The sequence below is a fragment of the Pinus tabuliformis genome, chromosome Q (genome assembly GCF_031772625.1).
Source record: "Pinus tabuliformis cultivar Carrire ecotype Pingquan chromosome Q, CPIR1, whole genome shotgun sequence".
Lineage (NCBI taxonomy): Eukaryota > Viridiplantae > Streptophyta > Pinopsida > Pinales > Pinaceae > Pinus > Pinus tabuliformis.
The window spans coordinates 57439918-57455906 of record NC_142296.1 but is presented as its reverse complement, the minus strand read 5'-3'; positions in this window follow the sequence as shown (position 1 = coordinate 57455906).

Genomic DNA, 15989 nt, shown 5'->3' with positions numbered 1-15989 from the left:
TTGGGTCTATCTGATGATGAGACGAAGGTCAAGGTAGCTGCTCAGTTCTTGACAAAGGATGCTAAGATGTGGTGGCGAAGGAGGATGGATCAGATTGCCAATGGCAGTGCTAGTGACATTACTTTGTGGGATGACATGAATAAAGCTTTGCAGACCCGTTCCAATCCTCATGATGAAACGTGGGAAGCAAGGATGAAAATTAAGTTTATAAAGCAGACAAGGAACCTTCAGACATATCAGCGGGAGTTTGCAAGTGCGGTTCCGGAACTTCCTGACATGGCGGAGAGGGACAAGGTTTTCAATTTCATTATTGGGTTGAAGCCTTGGGCACATAATGAAGTGAAGAGGCAGAGGATTAGAACACTTGAGGAAGCTTTTGTTGCTGTGGACAGGTTGGTGGAGCATTATGATGAGACTTCTGATGATAGGAAAAAGAAGTCTGATAAGCCGAAAGATAAGAAGAAGGATGATGCTTCGAAATTGGATGATAATTCGAAGACGAAGAAAGCCTTGAAGTGTTGGATATGCGCTGAACCACATATGGTGAAGAATTTCCCTTCTAAACTAAAAGTGGCTGCGATTGCACAATCTAATATGAAGAATGAAGGAGCTTCTGTGGGGATGATGCAGATACTTGGTGGTGGTGCTACTACAGAGGTGATCTCTCAGAGGGACCCTGAGAGGAATAGTTTGGAGTATGTTCGAATGAAGGTTGGGAGTGCTGATATACTCACTATGGTGGATAGTGGGGCTTCTCACAACTTCATGGGTGAAGATACTACGAGAAGAATTGGGCTGAAATTTGTACCGGTGAAGGCACATATGAAGACAGTGAATTCTCCTCCTGAAAATGTTCTTGGTGCCGCTGAAAAAGTGGACACAACACTAGGTGAGTGGATAGGCAAGGTCGACTTCACTATAGTGCGAATAGATGACTACTTGGCTGTGCTGGGAAGGGAATTCATGAAACAATTTGATGCTATGATTGTTCCACATTTGAAGAAGCTGTACGTTTATGATGGAAGGGAAGATGTACCCATTGGTGTACCAACCATTGGAGTGAGAAGGATTGATTGTAAGTTGGCAGTGATGCAAATGGAGGATGAGAAGCGGATGGAAGACATGAGTAAGCGGTTGTCTACGGTTGAGACAAAGCTTACCGAGCAGTCATTGGTCATCAGGACACTTTCATATAGTATCTTGGATTTATCAAGAAGGCTAGAAGTGGTTGAGGATGATGATGATGATGATGAGGCATATGTGAGGCCAAATGTCCGGGGGGAGGATCGGGTCACTTATCTACAGAGGATGGAAATAGAAGATCCTGACAGATGGATTGAGACGATTAGTGAGGGTGAGCCTTCAGGCTCTACCCCCTCCACATCTTCTTAGATGACAAGAAGATGGGGCTCATTGTTAGCTTCTCATGGCAGTGAGTCCTTAAAACATGTTGAGCAAGTATGTCAGATGGTACAGGGATGGCTTGGCATCAAGCATCATGACATGTTGCGGATGAGATGGAGTTTCCATGGACCCGAGCATGGGAGAGATTCTTGGTGAGTTCGAGATGTGGCAGAATCCGAGATAGATTGGTGAAGGCATAAGGATGGACATTCTTATGATTTGAGCGTGACAGTTGGGCTGATCACCCGACTAGTTCAAGTCATGGGGGCTAGCAGTGGACCAGAGAGATGTTGACATCAGGCAGACGAAGGATGACAGTTCACAGGATGAGGATGACACATGATGGAGATGTGAGTTCTACATATGTTGCAGGGATGTTTGCAGTATGTGGAAGAGTTGACGTCATGGACCAAGGATGAGATAGATATTGATGTTGATCTTGGTGGATGACTACTAGGATGGTATGTTGTCGAGGACGACAACGACTTCATGTGGAGGAGGATGTAAGGACCTGCAGTCCTGAACACGTTCTGCCTGAAGTGCGACCGCAACCGGATGGAGAGCGCGCACGGTTGGAGGTTGAACGAACAGCATAGGAGCGAGCTCAGACTTATGCGATGGCGTTATGGTATAATGCGAAGGCATAGGAGGAGGGCGAGCCGGTTATATATGCGTGAAGGCATGGTTTGAAACTTATGGAGGCCGACCAACAAACATGGTGAAGCCGACGATGGGTGATACGTTTGAAGGGAGGCCGACTTAAAGTTTTGAAGCATTTGCGAAGATGGTTGAAGGCGTGGGTAGGTCGGCTGGGTAGCTGCGACCTCGCCCTACGCTCATATATATTGAGGAGCGTTGGAGCTCATTTGACAATCCATCGCTCATCGCTCAAACATGTGAAGAAGGCGCAGAACAAGAGTGTGGACGCAACTAAGGAGAAAGGCGCAGATTTGGGTGATGCGCCCGTTCTTGGGCAAGGCCACATGAACATGAACCGCTTTTCTTGGTTTTGGGTGAAGGGCGCGGGCAGGGTCGCCCGCAAGTTGGCGAAAGGCGTGCACAGTGTGTGTGGGCACCCTGTTTGTGCGACGAATTGGCACAGGTTCCTGGGTGACTCGGGTGAGTGCCCGCTCGTCATACAAGTGTGCAGAGTGACTTGGTGAAGTGTTGAGATGGTGGACAAAGGTGTGTCTCGGGTGGAGGCGCCCGTGTGTGGCGACTTGGAGGCGCACCCAAGTTGGGCAAACAACACGATCGTGCGACGAAGTGAACGAAGGGTTGGTGAGTCGTGCGGCGACCGTGCGGAGGCGCTGACGAGCTGGGCAACCGAGTTCGCCAAAGGTTGTAAATTTGGCTAAGTATGAAACTTGGTGTTTCCAAGTATACTTGTAAAGCTTTGTAACTTTGTAAAACACTGTATAATATATTATCGGGAAGACTCATTGTTTAGGGAGCTGCCCCTCCCTTTATACTGTGCAATTGTGTTCTCGTTTATAATTGCTGATGATAATGAATGTGTACGGGTGTTCATTGGTATAAAGGAAACATTAAGAATAAATACATATATACTTGGTTTTTAAGAATAAATACATATATTTTTTGTAAGCTATAGTCCATTATACTTGGTTTTTAAGATATATATATATATATTGTAAGCTTGGTGGGAATTTTTCATTCATTAATTTTCATCAAAAGCAGGTTACAACCATAATCAAGAAGTTCAGTGGCTTCAACCTACCCATTGGGAAACCAAGTCTGTTGGCCATCGAACAACGTTATATGCCATCCAAAAACAATATAGTTTGAGTCTATGTAACAATTCCTTATATGACTGAATGTCTGGAAACCATCTACATACTAAATAATTGTAACATAGAAGCCTAGATGACATATACATCATAGAAAATTAAACAAAAATAAGTGTAGCAAAAGCATAGTGCCAATCGTTAGAGGACTTCACAGGAGCTGGGTCCTCTGCACTTGAACCTGTTAATTTAGACCGAGGACGACACAAAATGTGTTTTTCAATGTGGCTAAGACAAACATTCTGCTTCTGAATTTGGAACTTTATAAGTTGAAATTTTTTTAAATTTCCTGGAAACCCGGATCAGACTTAACATAGTCATTTGGAGAATTCATTATAGCCTTGGCCACAGTGCTTTTAATCAACCAATAGAGGCGAACTGTTTGCTTTTACTGGGTGGTGCGGCCTCTAGAATGTCTCGGATCGGGAGCTAAGTCATGCCAATCTTCCATCTGAAATTCTACTTCTGCCCGTTCGTTCAATTCATCTTCCCAATTTGAAATTAATTGTTGAACTTGAGTCAGAGTACCTGTTTGATAGGCATGGGCTTCATCATGGATGCGCTGAGTAGTTGGCTTAGGACCACAACCTTGTCGCTGATGGGTCAGGGTTGTGCTATTGCCTCCTCGCTATCCTAATTGCTTTCCTCGCCCGTGACCACCTTTGCTCGAAGAATTATCACCAGGGGTTGGGCGAGCCATAAGGATTTCCAACGAAACAACAACAGAAGCAATGGAAGCTTTGACACCCATTGGACGGACCACAACCCTAGCGCAGCCTGTCCACTTGGGGTCAGGGCAACTACAATGGCCGTGAGGACCTGACACAGTAACACAACATAAAGGCAGTCACATCTTACGTTAGGCCCGAGCATATCAATTAATCTGGGGGTAGAGTAAGGTTGCCAACCCCGATATAAGCTACCATATTTCGACTCCCCGAGCTCAATTGAGACCATACATAGAAACAAGCCATGGTGAGCCTGCCGCCCAAGGAAGAAGTCACTACAGACCGTCTCCCCGATCCCAATTTTAGTAAAACCCAAAAGAAAGACGCATAGAATCAAACACGAGGTTCAGACTCCTTCCCATTCTCAGAACCAACACTTCAATGAAATATACAACATCGATGAAAAGAATTGCACCAACGAGATAACTTTGAGCCAGAAAAATATAATACATTCCCATGCGAGATAGTAGAATGCCAAAGAGAATGGATAGTGTCACATAAAAACATACAACATATAGGACAAAACAATAAAAGCTTTCCAATTTTCTGGACACCAATTCCATTTCCTTGCAAATACCATGTTGTGAAACTTGCCTCTTAAGATCCAAAAGACCTCCACTACTTACTAACACCAAGTGTGAACAATTAAACACTTAGAGCTGCGAGCCCTCAACACCTGAGGAAGATTTCAATCCGGCTCGTTGCATCACCATTAAGAAGAAGGATGCACACTGCCACCCAACCTTGATAATCAAGCATGCGAGGGCTCAGGGAGAGCCAACCTCTGACCTCTTCATCAACCAACGTACCATGACGCAGATCCTGAGGAGATCAATTAGCTGTCTCGCACCCCGATCAGGGATGAGAATAAATATTAATAAAGATAAACATTAATGTAATTTTTATATAAAGATAAAACATTTAAATCAATTTAATATGTTTAAAAATTATATACATACATATATTATATTTATATATTTAGATATTTAATTTATTTGATATATATATATATATATATATATATATATATATATATATATATATATATATATATATATATATATATATATATATATTTGTGTATTGGTTTTTTCACAAATACAATGTTATATATTCCATATGAGGTCTATCACATCAAAGTTCATCACGTCACTTGGGGAGACTTCTATCATTCCTCCCAACTATTTGAGATAACTCGAATTGACTTAAATAATATTTGATTTCAAGCTTTTGTGATCCATTTAGTTTAGATCTTTTTTCCGGATTAATCACATGAGTGATTAGTTTTTATTGGTCGATATTTGAAACCAACTACTATCGTCACGATAAAGATAAGAATCCAATATACTTGCAAGTTTAAATAGTTGACATGAAAGTCCAATAAAATTTAATATTAAATTAATATATAAACGTTAGGTTATAAAGCTTTGGTCCATTGGTATGTTTAGTTATTAAGAAAATAAAAGAGAAAATTCATTGTTATAGAGTAAAAATTAAAACAAAAATATTAATGATTAAAAAGAAATTTGTCTGAACACAATATTTATACTATATATTAAATTTTAGAATGAGAATATTGTTAACTAATAAAATATCAAAATTATTATATATTTCTATTATTATTTAAATATATTTTCAAATCTTATTCGTTATATAATTCAACAAAATATCAAAATTATTATATATTTGTTTTTTTATATTATTATTTATATATATTTTCACGTGTTATTATTGTATAGTTAATAACTAGTAAAAACAAAATAAAAAATATTAGAATTTTGTATATTTATATTATTATATATAACTATAATGTACTATTGAATACTTAAATATGTTATAAATGCATTATATATATATATATATATATATATAATAATAATAATAATAATAATAATATTATTATTATTATACTTTTAATACTTATCAATAGTAATATGTATTAATTTAATAACATACTATCACTAAATGCTATTCTACTTCAATTTTACTTGTTTATATATATATATATATAACAAATAATATTAAAGTATATTATTCTACTTTAATACTTATTAATACTAAGTATTAATTTAATAACATACTATCACTGATTGAATATTAATATATATTAATATTGAGTGTGTATGCAATAATAAAACATGATTATTTTGAAGTTTCCTTGCACTAAAAAGCTTGATTTAGTACTTAGCAACAACCTTAATCTCACTTGTAATGTCTGTAAGGGTTAGTGTCTTACAAGTGCTTTTCATAGTTTTTCTATTAAGTGCATATGCAATATTAAACACGATTATTGTGAAACTTGCTTGTACTATATTGCTTGATTTATTGCGTAACAAAAATCTTAATCTTACTCCTTTGTTAAAGGACATATTTGGAAGAGTTGGTGTTTTTAAAGTGCTTTCCCAAGATTTCCTTTTCATTCTTGCCTTCGTTGTTGTTGTTTTTAAACGATGTTCCCACGTTGGAACACATTTGTTTGTATTGAGTTTCTAATTCATTTAAGGAAAAACTTTTCCATGACATGCTTAACGAGAGACACTGGGAGATGCAGTGACTGAAAATTATCTCCAAAGTCTTAGATGGGTGGGGCACTTATAAAAATATATACATGCATGTGAAAGAATTTGTATTCTCAAGAGAAAGGTTTAGTCAAGTGTGAAATACATGGTTGTACATGGAAGCATTTACTTTAGTAGTGAATGATATAGTCGCTAAAGGTAAGACAAGGAGATGCTATAAATAAGTGAAGAAAATTCAATCACAATCTATAATCTTTTATGAGTGTCAACTTGAAAGTTAAAACAAAAACTGAATCACAAAACCTTGAGAGTTTTGGTGTGTTTCATTGGCTTATGTTCTTCATGTTTTCTTAAATTAATGTGTAATACTAAGAAATAAACAATAAAAAAATTTGGAGTATGGATTTGTACTTTGTGCTATCCATACACTACCCACTTAAATATCACTGTATAGTCTTTACAATTTACCCACATACACTAGGACGACACAAAGGATATCTTATACAACTTGATGATGGCTTATATGTGTTGAAGTACTCCCATTTCAATGTTCCTTCCATTGTTTGAATGTGGTGATGACTTACCATTTGATGAAAAGGTGTTTTCACTAGTTCAAACTTTGGTCATTTTACTTTTGGATGCATATATGTTCCTAATAAATCTCTAAGGTCCCTTGCTTGGTTTTATTTCTAGTTAATTGGATTGATTTTGAGCTTTTGCCTGCCAAACAATGATATAAGTAAAAGAAGCCCCCTTCTTGTCCATAAGCACTCCCAAATTTGCGTTTACCTTGGCCAATTTTTTTTTGATTGGTTTGAGTGTACACTATAATGCCTCGAGTACATTTCACTCGTGGTTTGCTATTTGCACTTATGGTATAAACAATCTTATTTTGTGGTTATATGTGTTGTTTGCCTCAATGTTTGTGGTTTTAGCTAATATGTGCAATTTGATGGAGTTTTGGTGTTTGGAATAGATTTTCAATAGTCCCACCTGTGTTTACTTTTGTGCAATAGACTAATGGAAACCTTTTAATATGGTTAACCATGCATGGTAACCAAAAGGATAAGATCACTTCATGAGAATTGAATGGACTTAATCAAGGATGTTGAATTGACACGAGTACAATTACATCATTGTGAAGAAGCTCGCTAAGGCACTCCATAACCTATACCACATTATGAAAAACTCATACAACCCATAAATCATATAAATGACTGTCAAAGTTAACTATCTCACCAATAACAACTTGAAAAATCACCTTGAAACCTCAATGAAAAATGTAAATCATTAAGTTTCAATGCAACATGTTTAACAAAATGCCTAGAGTATTTAATGTCACTAGCTACCATAATCATAGCTTATTTGGAAAATAAGCAAGATGTATTCCTATTTTGGCAGCATTCCATTGATACTAATTGCTCTTTTTGGTTTGGTCTTTTCAATGTGTGGGCCCAATTCTATTGGGTCTACTTGGTTGCTCTATGTAGGTTTTTTGGGTTTTAGTTAAGTGATGGTTGATTTCTTGATGATCCCTTTGTGAGTACTCATGGACAAAGGAGAATATTATGTAAGGTAATTGAATGTAATTGTAATATATATATAATGTGTATTACATTAGTGTACACTATATTAGTATATATATTTTTCTTTGGATTATAGATATTTGGGAAATCTTTAGGCACTTTTCCTTATTTCAAGTATTTAGTATAAAGTAAACAATATGTATTTAATGTGTCTGATCCAATAGGGAAATAAAGTTAGGCCTCCAACATTAAGTATATCAAAAAAATAATCAACTTGCGGACTTGATCTTAAGAAGTCTTGTATTTAATTCACAATATTCAACTACTTAAACCAACGATTCTTTTTTTCTTGAAAGGCTATATCTTATCCTTTTTCCATTTTCTTTGAATCCCTCTATTTTTTGGTGGAGCAAGTGGAGGGTGTGGGAGGAGGGGGAGGCAAGGGGAGTGAGGTAGGAGGGTAGCTGTGGTCCCCCAAGATTCATGGTGAAGGTAGGAAGGTATGATTGAGCATTGATGGTAGGAAGGAAGACCACTTTAGGAAAGAACTCGCTCACATGTACCACTGCGTTAATGTCATCGTTTGCCACAATCTCTTCTCACAATGGTCAAACACTTGGCACTCCTGTGACATCTTCATTTCTTGCATATGGTGAAGAGGGATAATGGTATTTAGTTTTCATTTGAACCCATGCGATTGCTATTTTCTTCTGCTACCAACCATTATTGCAAACTGATCTCCTCGCATGATTCAAACATGATAGTGATGAATATAGCGAATGAGCTCAGTACCTATAAGAACCTCAGTTATTGGGCATGGAACTCCAATTTATTTATGTTTTCGGTAAATTTACTATTCATGTCTGATGCATCTTTCTATCTATAACTTTTGTGCGGGGGCTTCTCTTTCCATGAGGTTAGGGAAATCCCCATTTCTGCCCATCCCTATTTGCTTTCCTTGGTTTCTCTCCCCCTTAGTGCATTATTCATTTTCCCTTTTCCTTTTTTTTGTTACCTCTGGTATTCTTGACAACCCTAGTGGTTTTGTGGCATGTCCTTCTCAACTGTTGTCGCTACCTTCCCTATCTTCCTACCTAGTCATTTAGTGTGTCACAACTTGGTGCCAACTTTGGTCGTGGTTGGGGTCGTCGTGGTTGTGGTTGTTTTGGATAGCCCTTGTCGAGGGCTCAAATAAATGTAGATGCACATGCAACTCTCTATTGGTAGAATACTCCCTAGACCGTGTAAGACAAACTTAACACTACTAAGGCTAAGGTCAAAGTAGAGAGGCACTACCTCCATTATGATTAGATCGACGAGGACATAGTGCATTGTGTTTTGGACATAGGCAACAAACACAATTGCACCATTGAATACTTTAAATAGTTGACCTTTATTGGCAGATCAAGACCATATTGGGGAAGCTGCTTGTAGAGTGTTGTGAGGTTCAACTGGAAATCTTGCTTTGCATTGATCCCTTGCAACTTCGAGTGAGAAAATTGGACAACAAAGTTACTCTCATGCAAAGAAGATTTTTTCAATCTTCAGATGAGGAGAATGACAATCTAGAGGCTATCCCTATTGAATCTCCCACTCTTTAGTTATGTTTAGGTTTAATATTTTTGTTTATCTGTGTATGAGCAACATCTTTGCTTCCCAATGTAGTCATGGCAGTAGGAAAATTAGTAGTTTTTTAGATAGTATTAGACTTATTATGGTAGTTTTGAAACTCATTAAAATTTGGAAAAAAATTCCCTATATGTGCTATTGGTCCGATTTCCCAATAGCAACTTAATAACCACACACGAACATACATTTTTTATATACTTTTTTTTGGTGATAATTAATATAAAGTCTTTGCATAGCTAAACAAAGCATTAGACATACCTTGAATTGCTACATTAAACCCAACTCACCTCCCTTTGAAAAAAGGAATAGACAAAATCTATCCATATTTGACTATCTACTGAACTTTATAACATAAAACAACTTTTTTTGCCCTTGCTTGCTCTAACTCGTTTGCTTTGGTTTGGAGGGTGGGTTTCTCAACTCTACTATCACATTGCCTTTGCAATGTCACTTGGATTAGATGTATCCTTGACTTAGGAAAAAATAAATTTATGTGGGATTATGTGTTTTTTAATGTAGACAATTAACTATGAATTGCCTAGGATGCCGAAGTACATGCTTACATGTGAAAGCATTTCTTTATTCAAAAGAAAAGTGTAATCAATGGTAGAAATACGTGCTTGTAGGGGAGCATTTAGTTAAGGTACAAGAGGGTATAATTGTGTTTGAGGCAAGGCAAGTTATTATGATTAAGTGAAGAAAATTCAATCATAAAGACTATTGAATGTAGAAAATACATTCTTACATTCGAACATTTAATTAGGGTACAAGAGGGTATAATTGTGTTTGAGGCAAGGCAAGGAACAAAGTTATTATAATTAAGTAAAGATAATTCAATCATAACAATTGTTTATAAGTGTCAACTTGAAAGCTAAAGCAAGAAATGAGTCAAAGAGTTTTACTTTACTTTAATTGTCTATATTTTTCAAGAAAGAAATGGGTCAAAGAGTTCCACTTTACTTCAATGCTTTATTTTTTTCAACGTTTTTTAAATTAATATAAAAAATTAAAAAAGAAATCGTAAAAACAATTGGATTATGGATTTGCATCCTGTGTAATATTGTTATATGATTTTTGTAAGTTGTTATATATATATATATATATCCACTCTAGGATGACACAAAGGTCATTTTATTTAACTTGATGATGGCTTACATGTGTTGAATTATCTTCATTTGAATGTTCTTTTCTTGGTTTGAATCCATGGCGACCTCTTATTTGATACCAAGATGTTTTTCCTTGTTTAAACTTTGGTCATTGTACCTTTAGTCGCATATGTTTTTTTAATAAACCACTTAGATCTCTTGATGTGGTTTTTTTGTTTTTTGTCTAGTTCATTGGATTAATTTAGGGGTTTACACATTAAATAATGCCATATGACATGCTAATTATGTGTTTACCTTGGTAAAATTACAAGTTTTCATGATTGGTTTGGGTGTGTGCCCGAATGCCATAATTACATTGTGTTTGTGACTCACTACACATACCTATGGTACAAAGGGTCTTATTTTGTGGTTTGCCTCAATACTTGTGTGATTTAGTCAGTTAACACTTGTAGTTTGAAGATTACAAAGTGAGTAAGACTCCATACTTTGTGATTTGGACTAATGGAAACCTTATCCCACTATGGTTAACTATGCATATAAAACAAAAATATTAGCTCATTATATGAGAATTAAATGGACTTGATCAAGGGCATTGATTTGGGATGAGTATAATCACATAATTGTGAAGAAACTCACTAGAACACTTCTATATATATATATATATATATATATATATATATATACATACATTTCAACAATGGTTCACAATCACTAAGTGGATGCTACATCCACGGGTATTAATCCAGGAAGATACACCCACAGGGATCTACTCACCAGCTTATCTGGTCGAGCCTAACCCCAAGGGTGTTAAAGATATTTGACCCCATGACCTCCCAATTGACAAGGTACTTAGGAACGAGAACTCGACCATTTGAGCTATCCCTTGGGGCTAACACTTCATAATATGTAATGAACTGTAGTGTTAATTATTTCATGGATAGAAACTTCATATTTCACCTCATAAACCTCAATGACAAGTTTAAAACATCAATTTTCAATATGTGGGTCCACTTGGGTGCTTTAAATGGGTCTTATTGGTTGAATCATGTGATGGTCGATTCCCTAACCCTTCCCTCATGTTTTTTTGTGGGTAGGGTTTGTTTTCTTAATTAGTTGTGCATGAGAGCGTTAGGTACGATAATTAGATATATGGTACATTAGTATATCTTTTTTTCTTTATAATATAGATCTTTGATAAATGTTTGAGTACTTTATTTTGAGGAGAGTATTTAGTGTAAAGTAAACACCATTGATTGTGTGTGCCTAGCATGATAGAGACATTGAATGAGCTTTCCAACATGAAGTACATCACAAACACAATCAACTTAAGGAATTGACCTTGATTTTTTGTATATAATTCACAACACTTGAACTATCCTATTTTTTTATATATAATTCACAACACTTGAACTATCCTACTTTTTTTTTGTATATAATTCACAACACTTTACTATTAAATTAATAAATTAATATATAATGTATGTTATATTAAATATCATTTTTGGGATTCAACTGCGTTAAGTAAGTCATTCATTTATGACCATTTCCGTGAGAGGTAGTTGTAATTAGTATTGACTAATTTCTCATGATTTTTGAATAGTCCACTTAACACACATTGCATCGGGTGATGCTCACAGGGGTGAAGAAGTGGGACTGAAACTAGTGAAATGAATCACATAGTGTCAATCATCACTTCCGGGGCTTGCACCCGATAACCAAGACTTCCCGGGAGGTCACCCATCCCAGATTGCCTCTGGCTCAAGCACACTTAATTATGGAGTTTTTCCCACAATCAAGCTCACTTAGCTTGCTACCCCATTTGGAAAATCCTAGCAAGTACCGTGCCTCATGAAACATTCAAGTAGAGTTCTCTTCGCTCTTTTGAATTTAAGTATTGGGGGGTTTTCACAGTGCATTATATTAGATATCATTTTTTGGGATTCAATTGCTTAAGTAAGTCATTCATCTATGACCATTTCCATGACAGGTAGTTGTAACTGACTAATTTCTCATGATTTTTGAATAGTCCACTTAGAACTCATTGCATCGGGTGATGCTCACAGGGGTGACTAAGTGGGATTGAAACTAGTGAAATGAATCACATAATGCCAATCATCAGTTCTGGGGCTTGCACCCGGTAACCAGGACTTCCCGGGAGGTCACCCATCCTAGATCGCCTTTGACTTAAGCGCGCTTAACTGTGGATTTTTCCCTACAATCAAACCCACTTAGCTTGCTACCCCGTTTGCAAAACCTTAGCAAGTATTGCGTCTCACAAACCATTCAAGTAGATTTCCCTTCACTCTTTTGAATTTAAGTATTGACGGGTTTTCGCAGTGCATTATATTAGATATCATTTTTTGGGATTCAACGACGTTAAGTAAGTCATTCATCTATGACCATTTCCATGAGAGGTAGTCGTAACTAACTAATTTCTCATGATTTTTGAATAATCCACTTAGCACTCATTTCATCGGGTGATGCTCATAGGGGTGAAGAAGTGGTATTGAAACTAATAAAATGAATCACATAGTGTCAATCATCACTTCCGGGGCTTGCACTCGGTAACCAGGACTTCCCGGGAGGTCACCCATCCCATATTGCCTCTAGCTCAAGGGTGCTTAACTGTGGAGTTTTCCCCACAATCAATCTCACTTAGCTTTCCACCCCATTTGCAAAACCTTAGCAAGTATTGTGCCTCATGAACCATTCAAGTAGAGTTCCCTTCACTCTTTTGAATTTAAGTATTGAGGGGTTTTCACAGTGCATTATATTAGATATCATTTTTTGGGATTCAACTGTGTTAAGTAAGTCATTCATCTATGACTATTTCCATGAGAGGTAGTCGTAACTAACTAATTTCTCATAAATTTTGAATAGTCCACTTAACACTCATTGCATCAGGTGATGCTCATCGGGATGAAGAAGTGTGATTGAAACTAGTGAAATGAATCACATAGCGTCAATCATCACTTCCGAGGCTTGCACCCGGTAACCAGGACTTCCCGGGAGGTCACTCATCCTAGATCGCTTCTGGCTCAAGCACACTTATGTATTTTATATTAATACATAAAATACACCATAATATATAATATATATTAGTTTAGGGGTATGGTAGTGTCTTTTAACTTAGCCTATAATTTGGTTCGGTAATTTGAACTCGGCTTTCCTTCTTCAATTGTTTCCTTTGTCTTATCATATTTTTATTTGACATAGCTTGTCTCATCTTATAATGCAAGAGAAAAGAGAGGTTTCTTAATTTAGGTGAAATATGAAGCACAAAGAGCATTTGAAATAACAAACTTTATTAATCATTGTTTCATTCTAAATCAAACTATCCATAGTTAATTAGAATCATAATACCATGACCATGACGCACATGTTAAATTTTCTAACCACAACAACCTTGCTAATGATTTCCTAGCAGATTCCTTGTTGTAAAAATTAATTAGTACACAAATCTACTAAATAAAAAGCACAACTGATATTTTAATACATAAATAAAAAATATCAGCAAAATCAAACATTAATACACTGATCTCATCATACACACGCATACATAAATTCCTACCTTTCAAATCTACTTTTTTGTTAATAATAATCTATAGCTATAAGGGCTACCTTCCTGGGATAATGACCCTATGATGAAAAATGCAAATACAATAAGAACCTGGAGCTATACTAGCTAATTAAACCTTTTGCAAATTTGTCCTTTGATCTTACTTGGTCGATCTGGATTCTTCTCCCTTACTAACCCTTGTTGTCTTCCTCAAAACCTACACACTTGGATGAAAGTCCTTCTCCACCCAATCATGGAGATCTCACTATATCATTTTGTCTTGTGCTCAAGATGTGTCACTATCAACTCTGCATACCCACTTATAAACCTACAGTAGTACCCTGTGTGTCTCAAGGTATATGGTATCATTGAGATAGTTTCAAGTTGAAAGAAGTAACCAATTACCAAAATATTGGATGGATCAACCAACAATCCTTCCATGCACACAATATGGCCCAACAAGACACTAAACGATGTACAAAAAATGCACTTCTTTATGTTTAGTGACAATTGCATCCATCTCATTGTGCCTTCTGCTCAAGATGTGTCTTTCCCCTTAACCTAGTCTCCTTTTATAATTTTAAGTTATTGACCGAATCAACAACCCTAATCTCCAAAGCGATTGATGATTAAAATTAGAATTCAACATCACTTAAGATCAACGATTGAGATTCATCTAATTCACTAATGCAAATAACCTTTATATTTCATTTCATTAATTCACTTTATCTTATAAAAAACAATTATTTTAATAATTAAATAATTCTTAAAATTAAATGTTAATTAGATGTCTTCCACATGTCTGACATTTAAATATATGTATCTACTTTAGCTACAAACATCAACAACCTAAACTTTGACTTCTAATGAAAGGTTCATGTTATGGATTCCATAATGATTTTGGAAAAATATCTATAACGCAATTTAATTTTGAAGTAATGCTTTGTAAATTACAACTTTAATTCAAAGGCTAAGCAATACCATATACCTTTAGTTCAAAGGCTAAGCAATACCATATAATGGTTGGTTACCATGTCCTATTCACAACTAATTATAAATTAATGTCACACATAATTAATGAAAAATAATTAAAATAATGTAAAGAGTATAATTAATTTTAAATTTTTTTAAATAATGTAAAGAGTATAATTAAAAAAAGTTAATTTTTTTATAATTTTAATTATAAAATAATTGTTGATTTTTTTTGTTATTGAATTTGTATTTTTGTTGTAAAAATAAATTTAATATTTTAAAAATTTTCTATTACGTTTAGATTATATAATTTTAATAATTCTTTTTTGTAAGTTTGGTTGGACTACATCTTCATCATGTCTAATATATCACCCTGATTGGGGCGGGGAATTGAACCAATGACTTCATATCAAGGATTGCCTTAATAGAGCACCTGATCACCGTCTATCCAAGACTCCCTGGATATTTTTGTAAGCTTGGCAGGACTACATCTTCATCATGTCTAATATATCACCCCAATTAGGGCAAAGAATTGAACTGGTGACTTCACATCAAGGAGTGTCTTAAAAAAGCACCGATCACCATCTATCCAAGACCCTTTGGGCCAATTTTAATAATTAAAATGTATTATTCTAACAATTTATAACCAGATTTGGAAAAAAAATCAGACTTTAACATGTTTAAATCACACCGTGCAACCATTTTTTTCGTCATGGTAATTGGTGAATTAATAACTTTGGA